Source organism: Syngnathus scovelli, chromosome 15 (genome assembly GCF_024217435.2).
Source record: "Syngnathus scovelli strain Florida chromosome 15, RoL_Ssco_1.2, whole genome shotgun sequence".
NCBI lineage: Eukaryota > Metazoa > Chordata > Actinopteri > Syngnathiformes > Syngnathidae > Syngnathus > Syngnathus scovelli.
The window spans coordinates 13,409,553-13,436,204 of record NC_090861.1 but is presented as its reverse complement, the minus strand read 5'-3'; the positions used below and the strand labels follow the sequence as shown (position 1 = coordinate 13,436,204).

At 47.6% G+C, this 26,652-nt stretch overlaps 2 non-coding genes and 2 pseudogenes across 2 annotated transcripts; 3 read left to right on the top strand and 1 right to left on the bottom strand.

The window, feature by feature from the left end:
* The first annotated feature begins 838 nt into the window (after positions 1 to 838).
* Positions 839 to 911, top strand: trnat-agu (transfer RNA threonine (anticodon AGU)). The gene has a single exon. It is a non-coding gene; the product is annotated as a tRNA-Thr (tRNA).
* Positions 912 to 4,920: 4,009 nt separating this feature from the next.
* On the top strand, positions 4,921 to 5,090 carry LOC125982836 (U1 spliceosomal RNA). The gene has a single exon (XR_007486501.1). It is a non-coding gene; the product is annotated as a U1 spliceosomal RNA (small nuclear RNA).
* A 1,301-nt stretch (positions 5,091 to 6,391) lies between these two features.
* On the top strand, positions 6,392 to 6,520 carry LOC125982845 (U5 spliceosomal RNA; annotated as a pseudogene).
* A 4,548-nt stretch (positions 6,521 to 11,068) lies between these two features.
* LOC125982843 (U2 spliceosomal RNA) lies at positions 11,069 to 11,276 on the bottom strand (annotated as a pseudogene).
* Positions 11,277 to 26,652: the final 15,376 nt, after the last annotated feature.

Here is a 26,652-nt window from a genome sequence, read left to right as displayed (position 1 = left end):
AATCTGGCCTCTGAAACACATTCGTTGATAAGACTAAACATTTAAAGGTTCCCAACAAGTGGCAGCTGTCCAATGTTGTCTCTAGTTGGAAACCCCAGCCCGAGTTGGAAACCCTAATTGGAAACCCTTGCCCCAGTTGGAATTCCTAGTTTGAAACCCTACCCGGAGTTGGAACCCTAGTTGGAAACCCTAGCCCTAGTTGGAAATGCTGGCTCTAGTGTGCAATAGAGAAAGCATTTTTTCTTTTGGTTTTTGTCACTTTGTTGCACTGAAAATGGAGATTGGGGGGGAGTCAGCACAACAAAAAAGAAATCAGAAACCAAAACCTTTCTGACAGTATAGAAAAGAATAATAAATAATACATAGAATAAGGGGCGGCTCGGTGGCGCACTGGGTAGCACGTCCGCCTCACAGTTAGGAGGGTGCGGGTTCGATTCCACCTCCGGCCCTCCCTGTGTGGAGTTTGCATGTTCTCCCCGGGCCCGCGTGGGTTTTCTCCGGGCACTCCGGTTTCCTCCCACATTCCAAAAACATGCTTGGTAGGCCGATTGAAGACTCCAAATTGTCCCTAGGTGTGAGTGTGAGTGCGATTGGTTGTCTGTCTCTGTGTGCCCTGCGATTGGCTGGCAACCAGTTCAGGGTGTCCCCCGCCTACTGCCCGATGACGGCTGGGATAGGCTCCAGCACGCCCGCGACCCCCGTGGGGACTAAGCGGTTCAGAAAATGGATGGATGGACATAGAATAAGGTTTACTGTCTGTGAAGTTGAGTTTAATTGAAATGGCCAGTGGTTGAATCAATTTTACAGTAAAATAGCTCTGTAAAACCAACTATTCATGGCCTCGGTAGCGCAGGCGGTAGCGCGTCAGTCTAGTAAACTGAAAGTCGTGAGTTCAACCCTCACACGGGGCTATGTCTTATTTAGTCCTAACCCTAACTCGAGCCCTTGTTGGAAACCCTAGCCCCAGTTGGAAACCCAACTTTGAGAATGGTCAGACAGAAGTACCTTTTTCTTTTGATGAAGTTCAGTTTGATGGAAATGGCCGGTGGTTGAATCAATTTTACAGTAAAATAGAATTTTAAGACAGGTGCCACAAATTCTCGTTGGCGCAGGCGGTAGCGCGTCAGTGTCGTAATCTGAAAGTCGAGAGTTTGATCCTCACACGGTGCATGATTTATATATATTCCAACCCTAAATCTAGCCCTACCTGTAAACCCTAGTCCTAGTTGGAAATCCTAGCCCTAGCCTAGTTAAGTTTGATCAAAATGGGCGGTGGTTGAATCAATTTTACAGTAAAAAACAATTGCACAAATTGCAAATGCATAGCCTCGTTCGCGGAAGTGGTAGTGTGTCAGTCTCATAATCTGGAGGTCGTAAATTCGACCCTCACACAGGGCACACTTTTATATAGTCCTAACTCTAGCCCGAATTGGAAACCCTCATCCTCGTTGGAAGCCCCAGTTGGAAACCCTGGCCACAATTTGAAACCTTAGTTGGCTTCCCTAACCCGAGTTGGAAACCCTAGTTTCAGAATGCTCAGACTAAAAGTCACTTTATCTTTCTGTGAAGTTCAGTTTGATTGAAATGGCCGGTGGTTGGATCAATTTTACAGTAAAAAAGAATTGTAAAACTGTAAATGCACAGCCTCATTAATGCAGGTGCTAGCATGCCAGTCTCACAATCTAAAGGTCAAGAGTTCGGTCCTCAGGTGGGGCAGACTTTTTATATACCTAGTCCAAACTAGCCCTAACCCTAACTCTAGCCCTAGTTGGAAACCCTAGTCCTAGTTGGAAACCTTAGTTGAAAACCCTATTTTCAGTAGGGAGCAGGTTGCTCAGACTAAAATAACTTTTTCTTCTTTTAAGGGGTAGGGCAGCAAAGTAAGCAGGGATTGTGAATATCAGCAAGCACAGGTTGCTCAACTGGAGTCAAGAGAAACAAATTAAAAATTGTACATCAGATGAAAAATGTGCCTCTTTCTTTTGGCTTTTGTCACTGACATTTGGGGTCACCACAACAAAGATCAAAACAGCACAAAAACAGTTTACCTATATTTTGTCACGTCTCGCCCCCAACTGCTCCACTATGTGTCTGTCTTGGTTTCTGTCTGTGTGCTCGCCCCTCCCCTCCTGTGTGCCCATGATCAGTGTGATTGTTCCCACCTGCCTCTCGTTACCTGTCGTGTATAAAAGTCCTGTCTGCCCCTCTCTCCCTGTCGGATCATTGGTTTTGGTTTTGGTTGCTGTCGTTCGGTGTTGGCGTGCTGTCTTGGTGCCGTCGTGTCCTGCTGTCTTCTTGTTTCACGTCCTGGTCAGTCAAGTTATTGTTTAGGTCATGTCAGTTTACCGAGTCTGTATTTTGAGTTGCTTCGGTGGACCCTGGTCCGGGCTGCACTTGGTCGTCCTGCTCCATGCTCCACACCCGACCGTGACATATTTTCCTCTTTCAATTTGATGATACACTAGACATGAATACCTGTTTAGATTTGAAATCTTATCCATTAGGCCAGATAGCCATACAGGAAATTCTGACAAGTGATAGCAGTGCAATGATTTTTGAGCATATACAGTAAATCTACAGCCTAGATTAAAGTGGAGTTAACTGACTGGATCAGAAGATTAAGGGGTTCAAGTCCCTTCGTTGTCAATTTAATGAATGTCAAGAGGAAAGTAGTGGATAATGTGTCTAACATTAAATAATAGTTTTTATTTTGTTTCTGCATTACCCAATACATCTCCTTCACATTGTGACACATTCTCCCATTATCTGTCTGTGTTAGGTAGAGAAAAAGATTTTAAAGGAAAGGTAAGTATTGTTGTGTTGTGTTTTGTTGTATTGTGTGTTGTCATTACCGTATTTTCTGGACTATAAGTCACGTTTCTTTTCATAGTTTGGGTGGGGGGGCGACTTATACTGAGGAGCAACTTATACGTGATTTTTTGTCACAAATTTTCAAAATAAAAAAAAAAACGAAAAATGGATAAACGAACCGTGATGTAGCAAGGGATTACTGTAGTTTGAACTGCAAGTGACATCAGCGGCGCGGCGGTTGTTTACTTAAAGGACAAAGGATTCGATCACGGGATGACGAAGATGACGAAGGGCCCCATGTACTACCGGCATCTTTAGTGGCTTTGCTTGTAAGTGACACAGAGGACGGAGAGTTTTTTTTCCCAATGATCATCACACACACATCTGGGTGTGGTGAGATTTGTCCTCTGCATTCAACCCATCCCCGTGTGATTTTGATCCATCCCCTGGGGGAGAGGGGAGCAGTGAGCAGCAGCGGTGCCGCGCTCGGGAATCATTTGGTGATCTAACACCCAATTCCACCCCTTAATGTTGAGTGCCAAGCAGGGAGGCAATTGGTCCCATTTTTATAGGTATGACCCGGCCGGGGTTTGAACCCACAACCTTCCAGTCTCAGGGCGGACACTCTACCACTAGTTTGAAGGATTTAATGATTTGGAGTGACACAGAAGGTTTGAAAATCTATTATATGTTTCACGCACACCCGGTCCTATTCTATGGAGCTCTCTTCGACCTCTGTGGCTGGAAGTGCCACCTCCAGGGATGGAAGTCCACGCTGCCACACGCCTGGAAGTCGATGCCGGTGCTTGGGGCTGTGTGGCGGTGAACTGTTTATGTTATTGTTATTTGATATATTTGTCATTTTCAAAACTTGTTCAGGAAAAAAAATATTATTCAGTGGTAATGTTGGACGTTTTCAATAAATACAAATTCATACAGTTTTAGGGTTCTCAGGTTAAAAAAGGCAATGCATGCACGGGGGCCCCCAGGGCTGCGTGCTTAGTCCATTGCTCTTCACCCTGCTGACGCATGACTGCACTGCGACCTACAGCGACAACCGCATAGTGAAGTTTGCTGACGACACGACTCTGGTGGGTCTCATCACGAAGGGCGACGAGACTCGGTACAGGTCGGAAGTTGACCTTCTGACCATGTGGTGCAGGGACAACAACCTCCTGCTGAACGTCAATAAGACCAAGGAAATCGTTGTTGACTTCCGGAAGGGTCACACAACACACCTGCCGCTGATCATCGACGGTGCTGTGGTGGAGTGGGTGAGCTGCACCAAGTTCCTGGGGGTGCACATCAGTGAGGACCTCTCCTGGTCCGCAAACACCTCGTCACTGGCAAAGAAAGCTCAGCGCCGCCTGTACTTCCTGCGGAAGCTCAGGCGTGCATGTGCTCCTCAGGCAGTCCTGTCTACATTCTACCGTGGCACCATTGAGAGCGTCCTCACCAGTTGCATCGCTGTCTGGGGTGGTAACTGCACTGAACAGAACTTGAAGGCCCTGCAGCGCATAGTGAATACGGCTGGTAAGATTATTGGTGCTTCGCTCCCCTCCCTGAAGGACATTTACACCTCCCATCTCGCCCGCAAGGCAACCTCGATTGCCAGAGATGTGAGTCACCCGGCTCACTCTTTGTTTGACCTTCTGCCCTCTGGGAAGAGGTATAGGAGCCTGCGCTCCCGCACCACCAGACTCGCCAACAGCTTCTTTCTCCAGGCTGTTAGGGCCCTGAACTCGCTACCCCCTTCTGCGTAGCGTGCGGCACTGTTGCGCTATTTTCTGGAATGTCTGCTGTACGCACACTTGCTCCTTTTTTTGCTCCTCTTATTTATTTATTTATTTGTTGTGTTATTTATTCATTATTTATTCAGCACGCTTTTGTTATACTTGTTTACTTGTTTGTCTGTTGTGGGCCATGTCTTGTCACCATGGGATAGGGGGGAACGAAATTTCGGTTTCTTTGTATGTCTTCGGCATGTGGACAAATTGACAATAAAGCTGACTTTGACTTTGACTTTGACTTAAACAGTTCTACGAATCCTGTTTCATCCACTGAGTGTGTATGTGTGCCACACGTTTTTAGCAATTAAGCCCGTGACTGAAAATGCCGTGTGCGGTAAAGACCTCGGCCCATGATCAAGAAGGTGGTTCACCCCATGTGAGGCTCAGCCATTGCACTACGGTTGTGCTGACCTCTGCAAATTCCCCTACTGTGTGAATCTTGACTCTATTATTTCTGGTAGTGGGGGACTGTGTTCGCGCTCTCCTCTGGTCTTTCTGATGAAAACAAAAATTAAGCGCAGTAGTATGCACATGGAGTTTAAGTCTGCGATGCTGTGACACACTGAACGCTTTTGATTATGTAATTAACTGTACTCTGGAACTGTGTGTCAGGGTTCTCCAGATTATTCTTATCGTATGATTATGTTGGAATGCAGCCTGTAATAAATAACCTAGCTAGATTAGTTTTATGCTTATGTTGGAATGCAACCTGTGATAAATCACCTAGCGTGTCCCATCCTACACAAAGTCGTAAAACACCCCTTGCTATGTTTTGACTAGAGGTCAAGGGCTTTCTCTATTCAGTCCACTCTTACCCCCACCCTGTTTCTCTTAATAAAAATGCTCTTGCAGGAGGCGAGAGTCAGACCTCCATTCGAACATCGCTGTACGCACAGCGACGAATGGACTCTCCACCTGCAGGTGTCTAAAGGGACTTACTCGTCTCCCGTGTGGTTCTTGCAAAATAAGTTGGACTGAGCGAATCTCTAACACTGTGCATTTGCTCGTTAAACTGTATTCACCAAATTAGCAAATGCAAAATAATATGTAATTACCACGTTCCTGACTCGTCATATGATATGAACGTATCAAAACCTTTTTGTCGGCTGTAGGTCTGTCTTTTTAAGAATGCGCCCGATTGTTGTTCCTCATACATCACAAGTATGGATTTCTAGAAAACAACTTTTACTTTCTAAAGTAAAATGACAGAAATATTTTCTAATGTCAAATATCAAACGCCACCAACGCAGTGGAGGTGAATTACACTCCAAACCATGCCAGCAACGTCAAAAGCCTCAATTATTTGCGACACAAGGGAGACATAGAGCATTTCCGAAGTTTGAAAAATCATTTGAGAAATTACGATCGTATTTTGTTTCCCGATTTGTGTTGAATAAAGTTATGAAATTACAAATTTTCAAATAAAACACAGGGATGGGATCATTTCCCGTTCTCTCAGACCAAAAGTACACGTACCAAGACATACAACTGTTTTTACCATCAATAATCAAAATAGACGCCCAATATAATTGAAAGAACGAGCGCCATCAGTGTTCGATCAGATACCTACAATCCTGTGCGCCAACAATGTTTAAAGTAAGTGAGACATTAATGAACACAAAATACTCGTTTAAACATTCTATTTTGCTTGAGTCCTTGTAAGTATAGTAAATCCATCAACTTCTATTGTTTGTATTAGAAGGAATGGTTGCTGCAATTTGAGTGTGAGACCGCCTGTGAATTTAGTGAGACCAGCAGTGGGGTGGCCCGTTTTGACTCAGATTTTCAGATCACTCGTTTCTCTTCAGATCGAATAAATCTTTCGCCTTTTACTAAAGATTTCTGTGGAGAGGAACAATAAAGAGTATACCATTTCCGTGGAGAGGAACAATAAGAGTATATCTCAATTTGTTGATGTTCTGCGAAAGAATATCAATATTGCAACGGATAGCCGCCTATATCATACTCCGTGCAACAATCATACGTTCACATAATTTATACCGGCACGTGTGAACATGTTCACATAAACAGAGAAATTATGCCGAGTGCAGACAGACAATCACGTTTAAAACCTCGTTTATCATCCATCCATTTATCCATCCTATTCCGCTTATCCGGGTTGGGTCGAGGGGGAGACAGCTTTAGGAGGGACTCCCAGGCTCAACCCGGGGAATCCCAAGGCGTTCCCAGGCCAGCCGAGAGACATAGTCTTTCCAGCACGTCCTGGATCGCCCGCGAGGTCTCCTACCGGTGGGACATGTCCGGAACACTTCCAAAGGGAGGCGTCCAGGAGGCATCCTGATGAGATGCCTGAGCCACCTCATCTGGCTCCTCTCACCGTAGAAGAGCAGCGGCTCTACTCCGAGTCCCTCCCGGATGACCAAGCTTCTCAAGGGAGAGCCCGGACACCCTGCAGAGGAAACTCATTTCGGCCGCTTGTATTCTGGATCTCGTTCTTTCGGTCACGACCCAAAAGCTCGTGACCATAGTTGAGGGTAGGAGCGTAGATCGACCGGTAAATTGAGAGCTTTGCCTTTTTTCTCAGCTCTCTCTTCACCACGACGGATTAGTACAGAGTTCGCATTACTGCCGACGCTGCACCAAACCGCCTGTCGATCTCGCGCTCCATCCTGCTCTCACTCGTGAACAAGACCCAAAGATACTTGAACTCCTCCACTTGGGGCAGGATCTCATCCCCGATCCGGAGAGGGCATCCCACCCTTTTCCGACCGAGGACCATGGCCTCGGATTTGGAGGTGCTGACCCTCATCCCGACCGCTTCACACTCGGCTGCGAACCACCCCAGTGAGAGCTGGAGATCACGGCTTGAAGAAGCCAACAGCACCACGTCATCTGCAAAAAGCAGAGACGCAATGCTGAGGTCCCAGAACTGGACCCCCTCAACGCCTTGGCTGCGTGTAGAAATTCTGTCCATAACCATTATGAACAGAATCGGTGACAAAGGGCAGCCTTGGCAGAGTCCAGCCCTCACTGGGAAAGAATCTGACTTACTGCCAGAAATGCGGACCAAACTCTGGTATTGGTGATACAGGGACCAAACCGCCCTTATCAGTTGGCTCAGCACCCCGTACTCCCGAAGCACCCTCCACAAAACTTCCCGAAGGACACGATTGAACCCCTTCTCCAAGTCCACAAAACACATGTGGACAGGTTGGGCGAACTCCCATGCCCCCTCGAGGATCCTGCCCAGGGTGTAGAGCTGGTCCACTGTTCCATGGCCAGGACAAAAGCCACACTGCTCCTCCTTAATCCGAGGTTCGACTTCCCGACAGACCATCATCTCCAGCACCCCTGAATAGACCTTACCAGGGAGGCTGAGGAGTGTGATTCCCCTATAGTTGGAACACAACCTCCGGTCTCCCGTCTTAAAGAGGGGAACCACCACCCCAGTCTGCCAATCCAGAGGCACCGTCCCCGATGTCCACGCAATGCTGTAGAGGCGTGTCAGCCATGATAGTCCCACAACATCCAGAGCCTTTAAAAACTCTGGGCGGATCTCATCCACCCCCGGGGCCATGCCCCAGAGGACTTTTTTGATTACCTCAGTGAGTTCGACCCCAGAGATTGGAGAGTCCACCTCAGAGTCTCCAGGCCCTGTTTCCACAATGGAAGGCGTGTCGGTGGAATTGAGGAGGTCTTCAAAGTACTCTCCCCACCGACTCACGACGTCCCGTGTCGAGGTCAGCAGCACGTCATCTCCAGTGTAAACAGTGTTGACGGTGCACTGGTTCCCCCTCCTGAGACGCCGGATGGTGGACCAGAATTTCCTCGAAGCCATCCGGAAGTCATTCTCCATGGCCTCGCCAAACTCCTCCCACGCCCAGCTCGGGCTCCTTTTCAGTCAGAGAGGCGATATTCCATGTCCCAAGAGTCAGCTTCTGCAGCCAGGGATCGGTCCGCCAAGGTCCCTGCCTTTTTCCGCCGCCCATTTTGCACTGCACCCGACCCCTTTGGCCCCTCCGGCAGGTGGTGAGCCCATGGGAAGGGGGACCCATGTTTCCTTTTCGGGCTGTGCCCAGCCGGGCCCCGTGGGCGAAGGCCTGGCCACCAGACGCTCGCCTTCGAGCCCCACCTCCACGCCTGGCTCCAGATGTGGGGCCCGGTGACCCGCGTCCGGGCGAGGGAAAACAAAATCCATTTATGTTTTTCTTCATAAGGGGCTTGTGAGAGCCGTGCTTTGTCTGGCCCTTCACCTAGGATCCGTTTGCCATGGATGACCCTACCAGGGGCATGAAGCCCCAGACAAGATGGCTGCTAGGATCATTGGGGCGTGCAAACCCCTCCTCCACGGTAAAGTGATGACTAACGAAGGGGCTTCGTTTATCAATGCAGTTTAACTTCTGGTGGGACCCATTTGAATTGGCACATGCCAGTCTATTGTAATTTGGCAAAAAATATTGTTTTTAAATAAAAAACAATAACCAACCCTGTCAATTGCACAAGCACTCCTCTTTACTGTTCACAAGCACAATCTCAAGTACAAGTCGTCTTCATCCATAAGCACATGAGTCTTTCCTTGTTAAAACACAGCAGCCCTACAAAAAATGTTCCATCAACCTTTAGTGTCTTAATAGACAATGATGGTATTTATTTAAATATTGAAACAAAATATCTACCTCCTTCAATGTTACACGTGAATGCACATACAGAGAGAAGTTTTATTCATTTTGATAAGGCTACATGAAGCAAAATATAAAGGTGAATACACACTGTTTTCGTGCACCATTTTAGCCCAATTCCATCATTTCCTTGTCTGTCTGTGCCTCCTTACCAGCAAATTTCTGGAAGTCCACATGGCGTCTTTGATGGCAGCAAAAGTGAGCCACTGCTTTGTAAAGTCTTCTTGCTTGATTTTCAACGGGCTCACCCCATAGAGTACAAGGTTCAAGATTCAAGATTCAAGAGTTTTTTATTCGCCATGTTTGAGCGTGCCAAACAAGGAATTTGACTTCGGTAAATCACAGCCTCTGTTCAACATTTAGGTGACTAACAACAACATGTGAAAAATGAAAGATATTCTCAAACATCCCCTGATCTTAAACTGATCTTAAACTCCCAAGAGGGCAAGGAAAAACTCATAACTCCAGCTAGGGGAAATGAGAAACCTTGAGAAGAGACCACAGATGGGAGGGTCCCTCTTCGAGGATGACCAGGCTGCAATGGATGCAGAGAGGACACATAGTACAAACAGTGTAAACAAAAAAGGTGTGGAAAGCGGGATGTTATTGCACAGTAATGACTCTGAGACTCTAAGAGTGGTGTGAGTTCATCAGAGCGACAGCCTGGGGGAAGAAGCTGTCTCTGTGTCTGCTGGTTTTAGTGTACAGAGCTCTATAACGGCGTCCGGAGGGGAGTAGTTCAAACAGGCTGCAACCTGGGTGCGAAGGGTCTGTTGAGATGTTGATGTCTGCATTCAACACTTCCCTTGCCGGGAACTGCAGGTCGCCCACAGGTATACGGCAGCCATGAACTACCTGAGCAGGTGCCACACTGACTCCTGGGCGCCACAGCCAGGTCGGGGGCACGTTGAGAGCGCTGATATGCCCCGGGAGTGCATAACGGACCTGACTGGGAGGCCATCATGGGCCACCATCCACGACAGGTCCCAACAAGTTTGTTTCGAGAGGGCGGGGTGGTTGACGTTGTGCCAAACTGTTGTGGGCTCGCCGAATGCGGGTCCGAGCACTGGACAAACCACTTCCCGCTGTACGACAGAGATCATAGATCTGTGACTTGTTAAAATGTCACTATTTTCTTGCTCTAATTTAAAGTTCTTCAAAAACTTTTTGGTGAAGAAATAAGAAGGTGGCGCGTTAAAAGACACAGGAATTCATTGGTCGATGGGTATTAGCTTTAGTTTCCGGAGGTATGTGTCACGTCTCGCCCTGCTCCACTATGTGTCTGTCTTGGTTTCTGTCTGTGTGCTCGCCCCTCCCCTCCTGTGTGCCCATGATCAGTGTGATTGTTCCCACCTGCCTCTCGTTACCTGTCGTGTATAAAAGTCCTGTCTGCCCCTCTCTCCCTGTCGGATCATTGGTTTTGGTCATTGGTTTTGGTCATTGGTTTTGGTTCCTGTCGTTCGGTGTGTCGTCCTGTCTTGGTGCCGTCATGTCCTGCTGTCTTCTTGTTCCACGTCCCGGTCAGTCAGTCAAGTTATTGTTTAAGTCATGTCAGTTTACCGAGTCTGTATTTTGAGTTGCTTCAATAAACCCTGGTCCGAGCTGCACTTGGTCGTCCTGCTCCATGCTCCACCACCCGACCGTGACAGTATGAGCCCATCCAGAATCGTGTCATTGCTTGGCTTTTCGATGCATTTGGTGTAACGAGCGCGCTTCGCAGGTGCAGGGCAACATATCTGCTTCCGAGGAAGAGTTTTAAGTTCGGGACTCCTTCTCCTCTGTTTTTTTTTCTTTTTCTTCATGGTGTCCCTCTTCAGTCCCTCTGACTTGGATTTCCAGGTGAAGTAAAAAATGGCTCGGTCCAATTCTAAAAGCAACTTACTTGCTGGGATGAAAACAGAACTGATTAGTAAAAGCAAGGGTAAAATCACCACTTTTATGGTTAAAATTCTCTCTTCTACGGTCAGCTCTCTTAATCCCCCAAACCCAAGAACAGATACTACACTTTATCTTAGCCAAAAGGCAGAGAAGCGATGGAGTATGCGAGTGAGGGACTCACTTACAGGCTTCCCCGTCTACCCATTCTCACCAACGGTTTGTTAGGCCTCTTTGGCACATGTGATTAGCTAGGGAGCTTGAGCTATGCCATTATATCGCTGTAACACTTCTCTTGCTTTATTAGCTTTCTCTACTCTATGAAACCCTTTGCACATATGTAGAAGTCGCTCTCGGTTAAGATGACAAGGTCACACATTATCACACAGGCTAGGCAGTCGCCTCCTTGCAGGAAGGCGGCCAGAGTAGTATAAGAGCAGGAACCTTGGCGCTGGGAGAGGAACCTTCTTCTGCATCTCGCAGAAAGGGCTCCACAGCTGTGCATCAATCATTTTGGCATACATTAAATAGTTAAACTGTGAAGGCTTTCTCTTGGTAATTACTGTTAGCATATCGAGCATTAAAGATAAAGAACTGGGAACAAACCTAACAGGTTACAGTACGGAACAGAGTGCTGCTCTAATGGGCACTAAAAAATCGGCAAACTTGTCTGATGACTTATTTGTTCACTCTTCTTCATCCGCAGTAATGCATGTAGTAGTTCACGAGGCATATATGTGTCCCCTTTGACCAGTCTCTATCCAAATACACAGTGTAGATACCTATTAAAATGGTAGACCCGATGAACATGAAAGGCAAATGAGAATTTGCCAAGAACTTTCCAGGGTCATCATATGTACAACGGCTGCGCCAAAAGGAGTCAGGCCAGAAGAATAGAGCGGAACTAACACAAGATTTGAACGCACGCCTTAGTAGAGACTGAGAGCCTAAATCCAGCGCTTCAGCGACACTACCTACCAACTGCAGTTTCAACATTGAATTTTGTTGACATTTCTAATAAAATGTGAAAGTGGATAAAAAGTTGGTTTCTCCACCAGCATCCAGGTTAGTGCTGCCCGACTGAGCTTTGTTCATAATGTAATGAGTGACAGTCAGAATCCAGTTACGAGTTGGAACCGAATGCTTGTTAGCCGATTAGAGGACTTGATGAATTGCTAGCACTGAGCAGCAGAGTGGCGCAGCGGGAGCGTGCTGGGCCCATAACCCAGAGGTGGATAGATCAAAACCATCCTCTGCTGTTTGTCTGGTTTGGACCTTCTTTCAAGTCATGCTTTTGAGAAAAAATGTCGTGCGCATTATCTTTTCCACACGTTGGTTGTGCTGCACCTGGAGGCAGGGCTCGAAGGCGAGCGTCTGGTGGCCGGGCCTTCGCCCATGGGGCCCGGCCGGGCACAACCCGAAAAGGAAACGTTGGTCCCCCTTCCCATGGGCTCACCACCTGTGCGAGGGGCCAAAGGGGTCGAGTGCAGTGTGAGCTGGGCGGTGGCCAAAGGCAGGGACCTTGGCGGTCTGATCCCCGGCTGCAGAAGCTAGCTCTTGGGACATGGAATATCACCTCTCTGGCTGGAAAGGAGCCCGAGCTGGTGTGCGAGGCAGAAAAATTCTGACTAGATATAGTCGGACTAGCCTCCACGCACAGTTTGGGTTCCGGTAGAAGCCCTCTCGAGAGGGGCTAGACTCTCTTCCACTCTGGAGTTGCCCACGGTGAGATGTGTCGAGCAGATGTGGTGGGTATACTTATTGCCCCCCCGGCTGGGCGTCTGCACATTGGGGTTCACCCCGGTGAACGAGAGGGTAGCTTCCCTCCGCCTTCAGGTGGGGGGACGGGTCCTGACTGTTGTTTGTGTCTATGCCCACCCTTCTTGGAGTCCCTGGAGGAAGTGCTGGAGAGCGCTCCTTCTGGGGACTCCATCGTTCTACTGGGTGACTTCAATGCTCACGTGGGCAATGGCACCAGGACTTTGTAGTTGTGTCATCAGATTTGCGGCCGCATGTTTTGGACACTCGGGAGAAAAGAGGGGCGGAGCTGTCAACTGATCACCACCTGTTGGTGGGTTGGCTCCGATGGTGGGGGAAGATGCTGGTCCGACCTGGAAGACCCAAACACTCTGTGAGGGTCTGCTGGGAACGTCTGGCAGAATCTCCTGTCAGGAAGAGCTTCAACTCCCACCTCCGGCAGAGCTTTTCCCACGTCCCGGGGGAGGCGGGGGTCATTGAATTTATATAACTCGACCTCTACGTTTTAAGCTTGATGAGCCAAAATATCAGATCTTGCTCTTGTTTCCTACCGTTTTAGCCTATTTGTTTTATCCAAATCTGTTCAATCTCTGATTATAATCTGTAGCCCTACGTATTTTTCAAATTTTTATTTATTTATTTATCAAATCTCCTCAGTTCTGTCAAACTCAGTGCACAATGAACCTCCCTTCCACTTTGAACCAAGCTTCACCAAATTTGGGAACGCCGTAGCAAGGAGTGCGATTTGGTTGTCGGACACTCCAAGTCCATATCTTTTTGCCGCACTTCACCCTCTCAAGTTGGTGTTCTTTTGTTGTTGCTTCAGAGCGACCCCATCCATCACTCTTGAATGAGTCCATTGTTCAAATGAGTCAATTTTCATCATTGTGAGTTCCTCCGCTTTTCACTGTCTTTTCTCGTCCCCGAGGATGTTGTCTGTCCTCCGGAGTGTACTTGTCCTCCTCCAAGCACAACAGCAGTCTTTTCTTGTCCTTCGCCAAAGGTCAAAGGTGCTTCAGAGCCAGGCACCATTTTGTAGTTGTTCACGGCTGCAGGCGAAGTCTCGGATTGGGTTTCAGGGACTCTGACACTGAGAATGACAGGCTGGGACATCAAACTTGTAAGACTATTTCCAAATGTAGCTGCTTCCATCAATTTGCTGGTAACGTTTATTTACCAAACTTCAAATTCTCCTAATAACAGCGGTCTCGGTTTTATATCGTAAATCCTGCAACTCATCCTATTTTTGAGCTACATTTTATCTATAGTTCCAATTTAATCGGACAGTATGTTGTCTTCAGTATCATTATTGAAAATCAACTCATCGAGGTCTGCTTTCCACATCAAGCCCTGATCTGTATGTCTTGACCTCTCACATGTTATTGTCATGCTTGCTCAAAAATGTGACTTAGAGTATGGTGCTGTGAATTCTCAATCTCCCCAATGAAATTGGATCCCACCTCGTAGTTCTTATCGTTCTCATGTTCCTGTTAGCCTGCAATTGTCCAAATCAAAAATGTTTTCTTTTAACTGTCTTTCTTTTGAACCTCTAAATCTCTCGTGTTGCTAACCTATCTACACCAGAACAAAAAAATTACCACAATATAACACCAAATGTATTCGAAAATTCATTGTCATAACGTGTTGTATTATTACTATCTTCCACTATCTGTCCTACTCACTCCCCCCTTTTTGAGGCTTGGCAACGCCCATGCCTCACAACTTGACAAACTTTTTGGGAGAATGCGTTCTTTACTACATACGATTCCATCATCATTTAAGTTGACTTTCTTTCCAAAACGCTTCTCAATTTCTCAGTTCACACATCTTCTGCATGTGTTACTGGTTCTCCAGTTTTTTTTCTTCTAGTTAATTATCAATCCAAAAGCTATGTGTTTCTTTCTAACATTCAACCTGCTCAAAATCACTCTTTCATCGAAGTCGCTCTACTAATTTTCTATAGTAGTCGCCAACGACTTCAACCATTCAACCTGTAATTTCTTTTCATTCAGGCTATCATTCATCAATGTTCATTTGCATCTCACACGCAGTCTCCAAAAAGGAGTCTTTCTATCACATTGGTCCCAATTCATCCAAGCTCACCACACAACATTCATATATCATTTTCAACTCAGGTTTCCTGGTAGAACAATCCACCAATTCAAAAAAACTTAACTAAAACAAACAATTGGCAAATTAATCTGAATTTCTTTTCTTTGTTTTTAAATTTGAAGAACTCAATCTCTCAGATTTAGCTTGCATTTAAAAGTTTGCATAATCTTATAACACAACCAATCAATTATTCCTATTAAATGTAGCATTGCAAAATCTTAAATTCACAATTTAGCTTCTCCCAATTCCTGAAAGCATGTTCTGTTGTTTTGTTAACTCCGAATTTCTCATGAGGGCTTGACACTAACATGCACTAGTGTGGATTAGTTTCTGTTCGCAAACAGATTTCTCTCTTTTTCTTTCATTTTTATCTGTCAAAATTGTTTCTGTTCTGCGGTGTAAATTGAATAGACCACAGTCTAGCAAATTTTTTTATACTAAAACTTTAGCCAATGTTCATCATTTTAACATATACGCACACACATGCACAGCTCTCGCATGCAAAAGGTAGTTCCCAGCACCAATGATTCGTCACAGGCTGGCCATTTCCTGTGGTCGATCATGAGCTGGTCCCTCCCATGCACACGAGGACAGCACATTCTACTTTTATTTATTTATCTTCTAGAAGCAAGTTGCATTTCTTTACCACTTGATTTGCATATTTTAACTTCAGTGTAACACAATTTGATCCCTATTCATTTGTAATTGGGCCTACAAACAGCATTGTCATACTTCTTGTGTGGACAGGGGCTCTAACAATCTAAAACGATTTTTGATAACCTGACAATGACATGTTTTGCTGTCATATGGGAGAGGTTTCAGATCTTTTAAATTTCGATACATGATTTGCATAGGACCGGAAACTCCTCTTGCCCCTTGCTTGAGCCGCGGCTTGAGCTGCGGCCTTGCACCTGCTCACAGGGGCCTTATTGTCTCCTGGTCTGACAAACACTTGTGACCGCATCAGTTTTCATCTTTCTAGCTTTTGTCTCTTGAATTCGTTCTCATCTCTTTGTGAAGATTTCAACCACAATCTACTTGCCATGAACTTCTCGTTTTAAAGAAGAGCAGAGCAAGAGATTTACCGTTCTTTTTTCCCATCTTAATTTCAGTAGTTTAAGGTTTTACATTTTTTTTTCAATTTTTTTTCTTTGAGGATCCTCAATGCAGGTTTAAATTGACCTTTCGACAGATTACTAGCCTGTTTTATTGCCGTGGATCAACGCTAGAACTGCTTCTTAGTCAATTTATCCTACCAGTCACACACTCAATCACGCAAGTTATCCCTGCCTACGCGAAGTCCTCCTTTTAAAAAAAAAAGGAGCTGCTTCATCCAGTGAGGGGACTCTACAACACCCCCCACCTTCCCTGGGAACTAAAGACAAAAGTCCTTGTCCCCAGCCCTGCCAACGCGAAGTCCTCCTTTTTTTTAAAAAAAGGAGCTGCTTCATCCAGTGAGGGGACTCTACAACACCCCCCACCTTCCCTGGGAACTAAAGACAAAAGTCCTTGTCCCCAGCCCTGCCAACGCGAGGTTGTACTCCCTAGAACAGTGGTCGTCAAATAATGATTCACGGAGGTACTGAGATTTTAAAACAGTTTGAGAACCACTGCTCCAAAAGAGACACCTCATCCAGAGGGGGACTCTACAACACCCCCTCCTTCCACAAAACTTATTCCTGTGCACTTCTTCCTTTTTACGCGTTTCACAAGCAACAACACAATCACACAACTTCAGGCCTTTAACTTACTTGTCCCCTGGTTCGTTGCACTGCCGGGTCCCGTCAATCCACCTCTGTCAGACGAAGGCAGACCTAAGATGCTGGCCCAGCGAAGAATTCTCTTCCCAGGACTTTCTCTTCCAGGTCCTCCTAATGGACGCTGGCTTGTCGACAATGCAGCACGTCCTCCTTCGCCGGTCAGATGGTGGGTATGAGGATCCCGGGTTTCGGCACCAAAATGTTAGAGATTTGCTCACTCCAACTTATTTTGCAAGAACCACACAGGAGACAAGGCAAGTTCTTTTAGACACCTGCAGGTGGAGAGATCACTCGCTTCAGGAATGAAATCTGCCCTCCTTCCTGCACGTGGATATTTATTAAGAGAAACAGAGTGGGGGTATGGGTAGGCTGGCTAAAGCCCTTGTCCTCTAGTCTAAACATGTCAGGGGATGTTTTACGACCTTGAGATAAGGAGGACAAGGTAAGGTATTTATTACCTGTTGCATTCCAACATAATCCTACGATAAAGATAACCTGGAAAACCCTAACACTAGTGCTGTGTTGCATTGGTGTGTGCATGAGGAGGCGGAGCTTCGCTACCGCCAGCTGACGCAAGAATATCAAGCGCTGCAACGAGCCTACGCGCTTCTCGCCCAGACCAGCGGAGGGGACTACGACGCCGAGAAGGAGATCAAGGTGGCGCCCCTTCCCGCAACCCCCGGCCGGGTCGCAGCCTCCCCGTTCTCACCCAGCCTCGGGTGTTCTCTGGTCTGAAAGGAGGAGGAGGAGCCTCCCTCCTCCTCCTTTCAGACCAGAGAAAAGCTGATGGTAGAAATGGGTCACTATCAAAGCAGAGTAGCAGATCTGGAGTCAGCGCTGAAGCAACAAGGACAGGTAAGCTCATCAATGAGCACACCTTTTTCTCAGACAAAATAGCTACATTCTTCAGTCACTCATTCGTCTGGCATTACTGGACCAACCCCCCCCTGAACGTGGCTGGGAAAATGCGGAGAAAAGCAAATGTCATTTTCCAGTCAAACAAAGAATTTGTGGATGAAAATGACACAACATTCCAAAGCTGTCCACGCGTTTGTCTCTTCTAGAATGTCAAGTGGGTGGAGGAGAAGCAGCTGCTGCGTCAGAGCAATCAGCAGTTGGCCGAAAAGGTGACGGAAAGAAAGGCGCTGGGCGGAGTCGCTTGGCGTCACACCCGTCGGGAAGCCCCGCAGATGAGGTCTGACTGTCTTTTCAGGTCAGGCGGATGGAGGCGGAAGAAGCGCGTCTGAAAGAGCACATCCAGGATATCCGAGACCAAAACGAACTGCTTGAGTTCCGCATCCTGGAGCTGGAGGTGGGAAGACTCGCACAAGCGTGTTGAGGCCAGAGATGTGACAGACGGACGGACGGACGGATGCATGCCTCTGCCTTTCAGGAGAGGGAATGGCGCTCCCCCGTCTTGAAGTTTCTGCAAGTCCGTTTCCCAGACAGCCTCAGCCCTTTGCAGATCTACTGCGAGGCCGAGGGCGTGAGCGTACGTAAGGCGTCCCTCGCAACCCTAACCTTAACCCGAGGTCCCAGAACACCTTACATTGCTCCTTGCGCCTTTCCCCAGGACATCGTCATCAGTGATCTGATGAAGAAGCTGGACATCCTGGGCGATAACGCCGTAAGTGTATGTCGAACTCCTTATGTTCGCACTCCACGAGACTCGGCGGCTCAAATGTGACTTTTGGAAGGCTTTGCGCTGAAAGAAGCTTGTTGACGCTGTGCCTTTGGGCTCTTGCAGAATCTCACCAACGAGGAGCAGGTGGTCGTGATTCACGCCAGGACCCTTCTCACCCTAGCCGAGAAGGTAACGGGCACGTCCACGCACGCTCTCGCATTCTGCTTATGTGACAGCAGCCTTTCCTCAGTGGTTAGAATACATCAAAGTGACCAAGTCAGCACTTCAACAGTAGATGTTGGACATTGAAAGTGAGAAGGTAGACAGACACGCGACATCAGCCAAGGGGAACTCCGGCAATGTGCCCCAACAATTCTGACCTTGAGCTGTGCTAGGATATGTTCTGTAAGCAGAAGGGCTACCTGGATGAAGAGTTGGACTTCAGGAAGCGTTCCATGGACCAGGCTCATAAGGTAAGCCGCCCTCAAATCTCCCGCCGGACCACTGATGGACGAGGATTGCGGCCCAGAGGATCCTGGAGCTGGAGGCCATATTGTACGAGGCGCTACCGCAGCGGGACTGGCCCCCCACGGACGGCGAAAAAGCCAGCCACGCTGGCGTGAATGAAGTGCTGACGGCGGATCAGAGAGAAGAGCTTAGAAGCGCGGTGGACCAATGGAAGCGAGCCCTGATGTGCGAGTTAAGGGAGCGCGACGCTTGCATCCTCCAAGAGAGAATGGATCTGCTGCACAGCGCGCAACAGGTAAGGGCCCAAAGCCAGCCCGGCACTTACTTGCACGCTTACTGGCTTTTGAAGGCCGCTTTCCATTTCTCCGTCCTAGAGGAACAAAGAGCTGAAAGAATTCATCGAAGCTCAGAAGAGACAAATCAAACAATTGGAGGAGAAGTTTCTGTTTCTCTTTCTATTCTTCCCCTTGGCCTTCATTCTGTGGCCCTAACACCAGCTGGTGAGTGAGCTCCAGCGGCACCGCACTCGACACTTCCGATACACCGCCAGCCGGTCTCAGACGTTGGCAGACGCTCCGATGCCGACGTATACCCCCCGCCACAGTGACAGAGGCACCGCGTCACACCGGCGCTCATCCAATCAGAAGGCAGGAAAGGCAAATTCACATGCAGGGCACTCTTGAACCAGAAGAGAGCACCACAAAAAACGGTTGTTGGCCCAAACGCGCACTAAAAAGGGTCAGAATAACAAGAGTCCCACCGGCCAGCCGGGGCCACCCGTCCATCCATTTCTTCAGGGGGGAAAAAAATTGGAGTCACCGGTGAGTACATTTTGCATTTAGCTCTGCTTTTCTGCTTCTGTCTTCAAGTGTGTGGCATCCTGCGACCAAAGATTCAGCCAACCCCAAAGCGGTTGACCTCAACGTCCCACCACCATGCCGACCAGAGCAGGTGACGTGATGCTTTGGACATCCTTCCGTCTCAGATGCCCAAAAGTACTCTTTGCCACATCTGCGGCAATACGGTGTCTTTTCAAAGGTGCAAATAAATCCAGCGTGGGCGGAACACGCACGTCTTCGTTTTTTCCCGCTTTGTTTGTGTGTGTGTGTGGGGGGGGGGGGGTTGTGCGTGTTGGCTTCACTTGAGTTCAATTTGGTATTTTGGTCAAAAGCGCATGTGGTGAAATTCCACAAAGTAGGATGGGCAAACACATTCCAGTAAACTATTAGTGTCAATTGGGCTCTCGAAATGGCAGGGAAAAGATGCACAGCAAAACGGAAATATGTAGATGAACACAGGACGTTTTTATCAGAGTGGGAAAGTTTCTATTTTTTGTTGAACGTGATGGCAAACCATTCTGCCTGATATGTCAGACCTCAGCGCATTTCAAAGATTCAAATCTTCAGCACCATGCACTTCAGCTCACTCCATGGCTAACATTGATCAGGCGTCGAACCCGCAACATCATGCTTAAGAGGTGGACATGCTAACCAGTGCGCCATTATGTCAACGCATAATAACTAAGTCTACTGATCAAAACAGCGGTTACTATATGACGTCGCTACGTCGTGGTCAAGTGACGCAGACAAGACATCAATGGACGGACCTTCCTCCGAAATTAGAATCCGTGGGCAGAGTTAACTTGTTTAAAAGGGAGTGGGCAGAAGAAATATTTAATTTATTTAAATCTATTTTGAGTGCACACCATTATGCCAATGCATAACAACTGTAAATCTACTAAATGGAATGTCTGCTGTACGCGCACTTGCTCCTTTTTTTTCTGCTCCTCTTACTTATTTATTTATTGTTGTGTTATTTATTCATTATTTATTCAGCACGCTTTTGTTATACTTGTTTACTTGTTTGTCTGTTGTGAGCCATGTCTTGTCACCGTGGGATAGGGGGGAACGAAATTTCGGTTTCTTTATGTGTCTTTGGCATGTGGAGAAATTGACAATAAAGCTGACTTTGACTTTGACTTTGAAAACAAAACAGCGGTTGCTATATGACATCTGCCACGTTGTGGTCACGTGACAGACGTGACGTCGATGGGCGAAACTTCCGCCGGAATTCAAATCCGCGGGGAGAGTTAACTTGTTTAAAAGGGAGTGGGCAGAAGAATTATTTAATTTATTCAAATCCATTTGGAGTGTGCGCCATTATGTCAATGCATAACAACTGTAAGTCTACTAAACAAAACAGCGGTTGCTATATGACGTCTGCCACGTCGTGGTCACGTGACGCGGATGTGACGTCGACGCCTACTTTACATCCCACCGATCACAGGACCCCTCGGCTGCATAACCGCGCCCCCTTCCCAACCAATCGGATTTGCTATACGCGAAAACGACGCCAATGGGCGGGCTCTTCCGCCAGAATTTAAATCCGTGGGCGTGGCTCGCAACAGGAAGTAGGAAAATGTTGACAAAGACACAGCGGATGGTAACATACGACTAACGAGAGAAATATTTTTATTTTCTGCTTGCAACTGGACCGTCCAGAGTGTACACGGTAAGTACAACTCATCGTTTTTAAAAAGAAGTACTTTTGTTGCCCTGAAAAGCGAGTGAGTGTGGCGTTTGGGGGGAACGTCGAATTTCGACGATTATTTCGACTGGTCAACGGTTGTAAATGATTGCGTTGATTAAAAACTTTATTTAACTCTACTCTTAACTTTGCCGTTTCAGATATGCGGGTATTACACCGCGGAAATGACGTCAATAGGCTGAACTGTCACCAAAATTCAAATCTGTGGGCGCAATGGCCTTGAGCGAGACAACGGATACAAACACGACGACTATCAACAGAAATATCTTTATTTTCTGCTTGCAAGTGGACCGTCTAGAGCACATATGTCAGAGTCAAGGCCCGCGGGCCACATCCGGCCCGCGAGAAGGTTTTGTACGGCCCCTGGGATGATCTTGATTTATTATTAGAACCGGCCCGCAGACCGCAGCAAGCCGGCAGCCCACAGATCTTTCACACGCACCAATACTATATTTTCCCACAATGCAATGCTGAAGCACCGAGCAGTAGGCTGCTTGATTTCAGTGTTTATTAGCAAAGCAGTCGTCAGATACCCATCATAAATGGCAAAAAGGAAGGTGGACACTGAGAACCGGGGGTTTCAAACAAGGTGGGAGTCGGAGTATATGTTCGCGGAGGTAGCTGGAAAATCTGTGTGTCTTCTGTGTGGAGAAAGTGTGGCGGTACTGAAAGAGTATTATCTGAGACATTATGAAACGAAACACGCGGACAAAAACAAGAATATAGACATGGAACAAAGGCTACAGAAGGCCGAGGAATTAAAACGAGGCCTCAAATCTCGACAGGCTCTGTTCTAAAAAGCCAAAACACAAGGCTAGGCTGCTGTCAAGGCCAGTTTTATTTTGGCAGAAGAGATCGCTAAATTAGCCCGGCCATTTAAGGAGGGGGATTTCATCAAAAACTGTCTGATTAAAGTTTGTGTTTTTACTCAGTTCAAGTTTAAAAGTTAAAGTTTAATATTTTTTTCACTGCATGTTACTTATCCTTGAGGAAAGTGTTGTTTTTGATTAACAGATTTCTGCACTTTATTTTATTGTATTTCAATCCAATTATATTTTTAAAATATTTCAGTTGAGTGGATAATAGAAAATTGCTATTATTTTTTTCTTTGAAGTAAATTTAGCTCACTTTTGCTAAAATAGAAAATATAGGTTACTGGTGGTGCCTTGAATAATACAGGTTTCTTTCATTTAATGTTCATGTTATGGGGATTTTTATATAAAGGAAATTTGTCTTTTCTGTCTGTTGAAAAATAAAGATTATTGACAAAGCCATAAGAAAATATTGCTTTATTAATCTGATCATATTGGAATATATTTGTTAGGTTTTCAGTAGGTTCAATTAGGTTCACTAGACTACATGCGTCATTTAAAAAAAAAATTCAATGAACATTCGATCAGTCCGGCCCTCGGCTTGTAGCTAAATTTTTTATTGGGCCCTCCGTCCATTTGACTTTGACACCCCTGGTCTAGAGCGTACACGGTAAGTACAACTCATTGTGTTTAAAAATATTTACGTTTGTGTAGTTTGCGTTGCGTTACATCTGTGAATGTTGGTTGAGGCTAAATGTTAATGTTCAATTTCCTTCCTTTAGGTTCCACGGTGTTTGTTGGCTGTAAGTTTTCCACTGCAAGAAGAGGCTCGTATCATTGACCAGGAGCGAGCTACAAGTATCATTGACCAGGAGCGAGCTACAATGGTGAGTAGCCATAACATTCATGTTAAACACTTCCTATTTCATGTCTAACAGTACTTGATTTAACAAATAACCATAAATAAATACAGTGTGGGCACTGAAGTTAACATATGTGATTATACTGCCTAATCCGTCACCGAGTATATTGTTGCAAAGTAATAAAAGATCCAAAGTTGTAATTCAGAATAGTTTTCAAAAGAAGGCCATTAGAATTATATACAAGTCTGATTACCCTGAACATAATAACAAGCTATTAATTAAATCACAAATTCTTCAACTCAAAGATTTGGTAGATTATCAGACAAATAATGTCTAACAGTAATTGATTTAACACATCACGATAAGTAGATTGAGTGTGGGCACTCTCAAGTTAACATATGTGATTATACTGCCTAATCTGTTACAGAGTATGTTGTTGCCAAGTAATGTAGAATAGATCCAAAGTAGTAATCCAGAATAGTTTTGAAAAGGCCATTAGAATAATAAACAAATCTGATTACCTTGAACATAGTAACAAGCTAAGTGTTTAATATGTCCTATGAAGTCAAAATTGGGCACCATCATGTTGTGAAATTTGGAATTGCATCACATCCAATTTTGCCTGGGAACAAACAGATTAAATAAATCTTAGTTTTGAATAAGCCACTCCTTCTCAAACAAGTAAACTCTGCCCATTTTGCGCAGTAGATGTTCTGTTAATATCTAGTATTTATACAAAGTCATAATTTAAATTGCTTTCAACCTTCATTCATCGGTTCAACCAACATTACTCGCTCTTATTACCAATTTGTATCGATTTAACTAAGCGTTTAATACTTCCTATCAGGTCTCAAGTCAAGATTTGGCAAAATACAATTTCAGCACCCCTCCGCGAGTCGTCACCTTATCGTGGTGGAGGGGTTTGCGTGCCCCTATGATCCTAGGAGCCATGTTGTCGGGGGCTTCATGCCCCTGGTAGGGTCACCCATGGCAAACGGGTCCTAGGTGAGGGGCCAGACAAAGCACGGCTCACAAGCCCCTTATGATGAGTAACATAAATGGACTTAGTTTTCCCTCGCCCGGACGCGGGTCACCGGGGCCTCCCTCTGGAGCCAGGCCTGGAGGCGGGGCTCGAAGGCGAGCGTCTGGTGGCCGGGCCTTCGCCCATGGGGCCCGGCCGGGCATAGCCCGAAATGGAAACGTGGGTCCCCCTTCCCATGGGCTCACCACCTGTGGGAGGGGCCGAAGGGGTCGGGTGCAATGTGAGCTGGGCGGCAGCCAAAGGCGGGGACCTTGGCGGTCTGATCCCCGGCTGCAGAAGCTGGCTCTTGGGACATGGAATGTCACCTCTCTGGCTGGAAAGGAGCCCGAGCTGGTGTGCGAGGCAGAAAGATTCCGACTAGATATAGTCGGACTAGCCTCCACACACAGTTTGGGTTCCGGTACAAGCCCTCTCGAGAGGGGCTGGACTCTCTTCCACTCTGGAGTTGCCCACGGTGAGAGGCGTCGAGCAGGTGTGGGTATACTTATTGCCCCCCGGCTGGGCGCCTGCACATTGGGGTTCACCCCGGTGAACGAGAGGGTAGCCTCCCTCCGCCTTCGGGTGGGGGGACGGGTCCTGACTGTTGTTTGTGTCTATGCACCAAACAGCATCTCAGAGTACCCACCCTTCTTGGGGTCCCTGGAGGAAGTGCTGGAGAGCGCTCCTTCTGGGGACTCTATCGTTCTACTGGGTGACTTCAATGCTCACGTGGGCAATGACAGTGAGACCTGGAAGGGCGTGATTGGGAGGAACGGCCCCCCTGATCTGAACCCGAGCGGTGTTCTATTGTTGGACTTCTGTGCTCGACACGGATTTTCAATAATGAACACCATGTTCAAACATAAGGGTGTCCATGTGTGCACTTGGCACCAGGACACCCTAGGCCGCAGTTCGATGATCGACTTTGTAGTCGTGTCATCGGATTTGCGGCCGCATGTTTTGGACACTCGGGTGAAGAGAGGGGCGGAGCTGTCAACTGATCACCACCTGGTGGTGGGTTGGCTCCGATGGTGGGGGAAGATGCCGGTCCGACCTGGCAGACCCAAACGCTCTGTGAGGGTCTGCTGGGAACGTCTGGCAGAATCTCCTGTCAGGAAGAGCTTCAACTCCCACCTCCGGCAGAGCTTTTCCCACGTCCCGGGGGAGGCGGGGGACATTGAGTCTGAGTGGACCATGTTCCGCGCCTCCATTGTTGAGGCGGCCGACCGGAGCTGTGGCCGTAAGGTCGTTGGTGCCTGTCGTGGCGGCAACCCCCGAACCCGCTGGTGGACACCGGCGGTAAGGGATGCCGTCAAGCTGAAGAAGGAGTCCTATCGGGCCGTTTTGGCCTGCGGGACTCCGGAGGCAGCTGACAGGTACCGGATGGCCAAGCGGAACGCGGCTTCGGCGGTTGCTGAGGCAAAAACCCGGGCGTGGGAGGAGTTCGGTGAGGCCATGGAGAATGACTTTCGGACGGCTTCGAGGAAATTCTGGTCCACCATCCGGCGTCTCAGGAGGGGGAAGCAGTGCAACGTCAACACTGTTTACAGTGGGGATGGCGTGCTGCTGACCTCGACTCGGGACGTCGTGAGTCGGTGGGGAGAATACTTCGAAGACCTCCTCAATTCCACCTACACGCCTTCCATTGAGGAAGCAGGGCCTAGAGACTCTGAGGCGGATTCTCCAATCTCTGGGGTCGAAGTCACTGAGGTAGTTAAAAAACTCCTCGGTGGCAAGGCCCCGGGGGTGGATGAGATCCGCCCAGAGTTCTTAAAGGCTCTGGATGTTGTGGGGCTGTCATGGCTGACACGCCTCTACAACGTTGCGTGGACATCGGGGACAGTGCCTCTGGATTGGCAGACTGGGGTGGTGGTTCCCCTCTTTAAGAAGGGGGACCGGAGGGTGTGTTCCAATTACAGGGGAATCACACTCCTCAGCCTCCCTGGTAAGGTCTATTCAGGGGTGCTGGAGAGGAGGGTCCGTCGGGAGGTCGAACCTCGGATTCAGGAGGAGCAGTGTGGCTTTCGTCCTGGCCGTGGAACAGTGGACCAGCTCTACACCCTCGGCAGGATCCTCGAGGGTGCATGGGAGTTTGCCCAACCAGTCCACATGTGTTTTGTGGACTTGGAGAAGGCGTTCGACCGTGTCCCTCGGGAGGTTCTGTGGAGGGTGCTTCGGGGGTACGGGGTGCCGAGCCAACTGATAAGGGCGGTTCGGTCCCTGTATCACCGATGCCAGAGTCTGGTCCGCATTTCCGGCAGTAAGTCGGATTCGTTCCCAGTGAGGGTTGGACTCCGCCAAGGCTGCCCTTTGTCACCGATTCTGTTCATAATTTTTATGGACAGAATTTCTAGGCGCAGCCGAGGCGTTGAGGGGGTCCGGTTTGGGGACCTCAGCATCGCGTCTCTGCTTTTTGCAGATGACGTGGTGCTGTTGGCTTCTTCAGGCCGTGATCTCCAGCTCTCGCTGGAACGGTTCGCAGCCGAGTGCGAAGCGGTCGGGATGAGGGTCAGCACCTCCAAATCCGAGTCCATGGTCCTCGATCGGAAAAGGGTGGAATGCCCTCTCCGG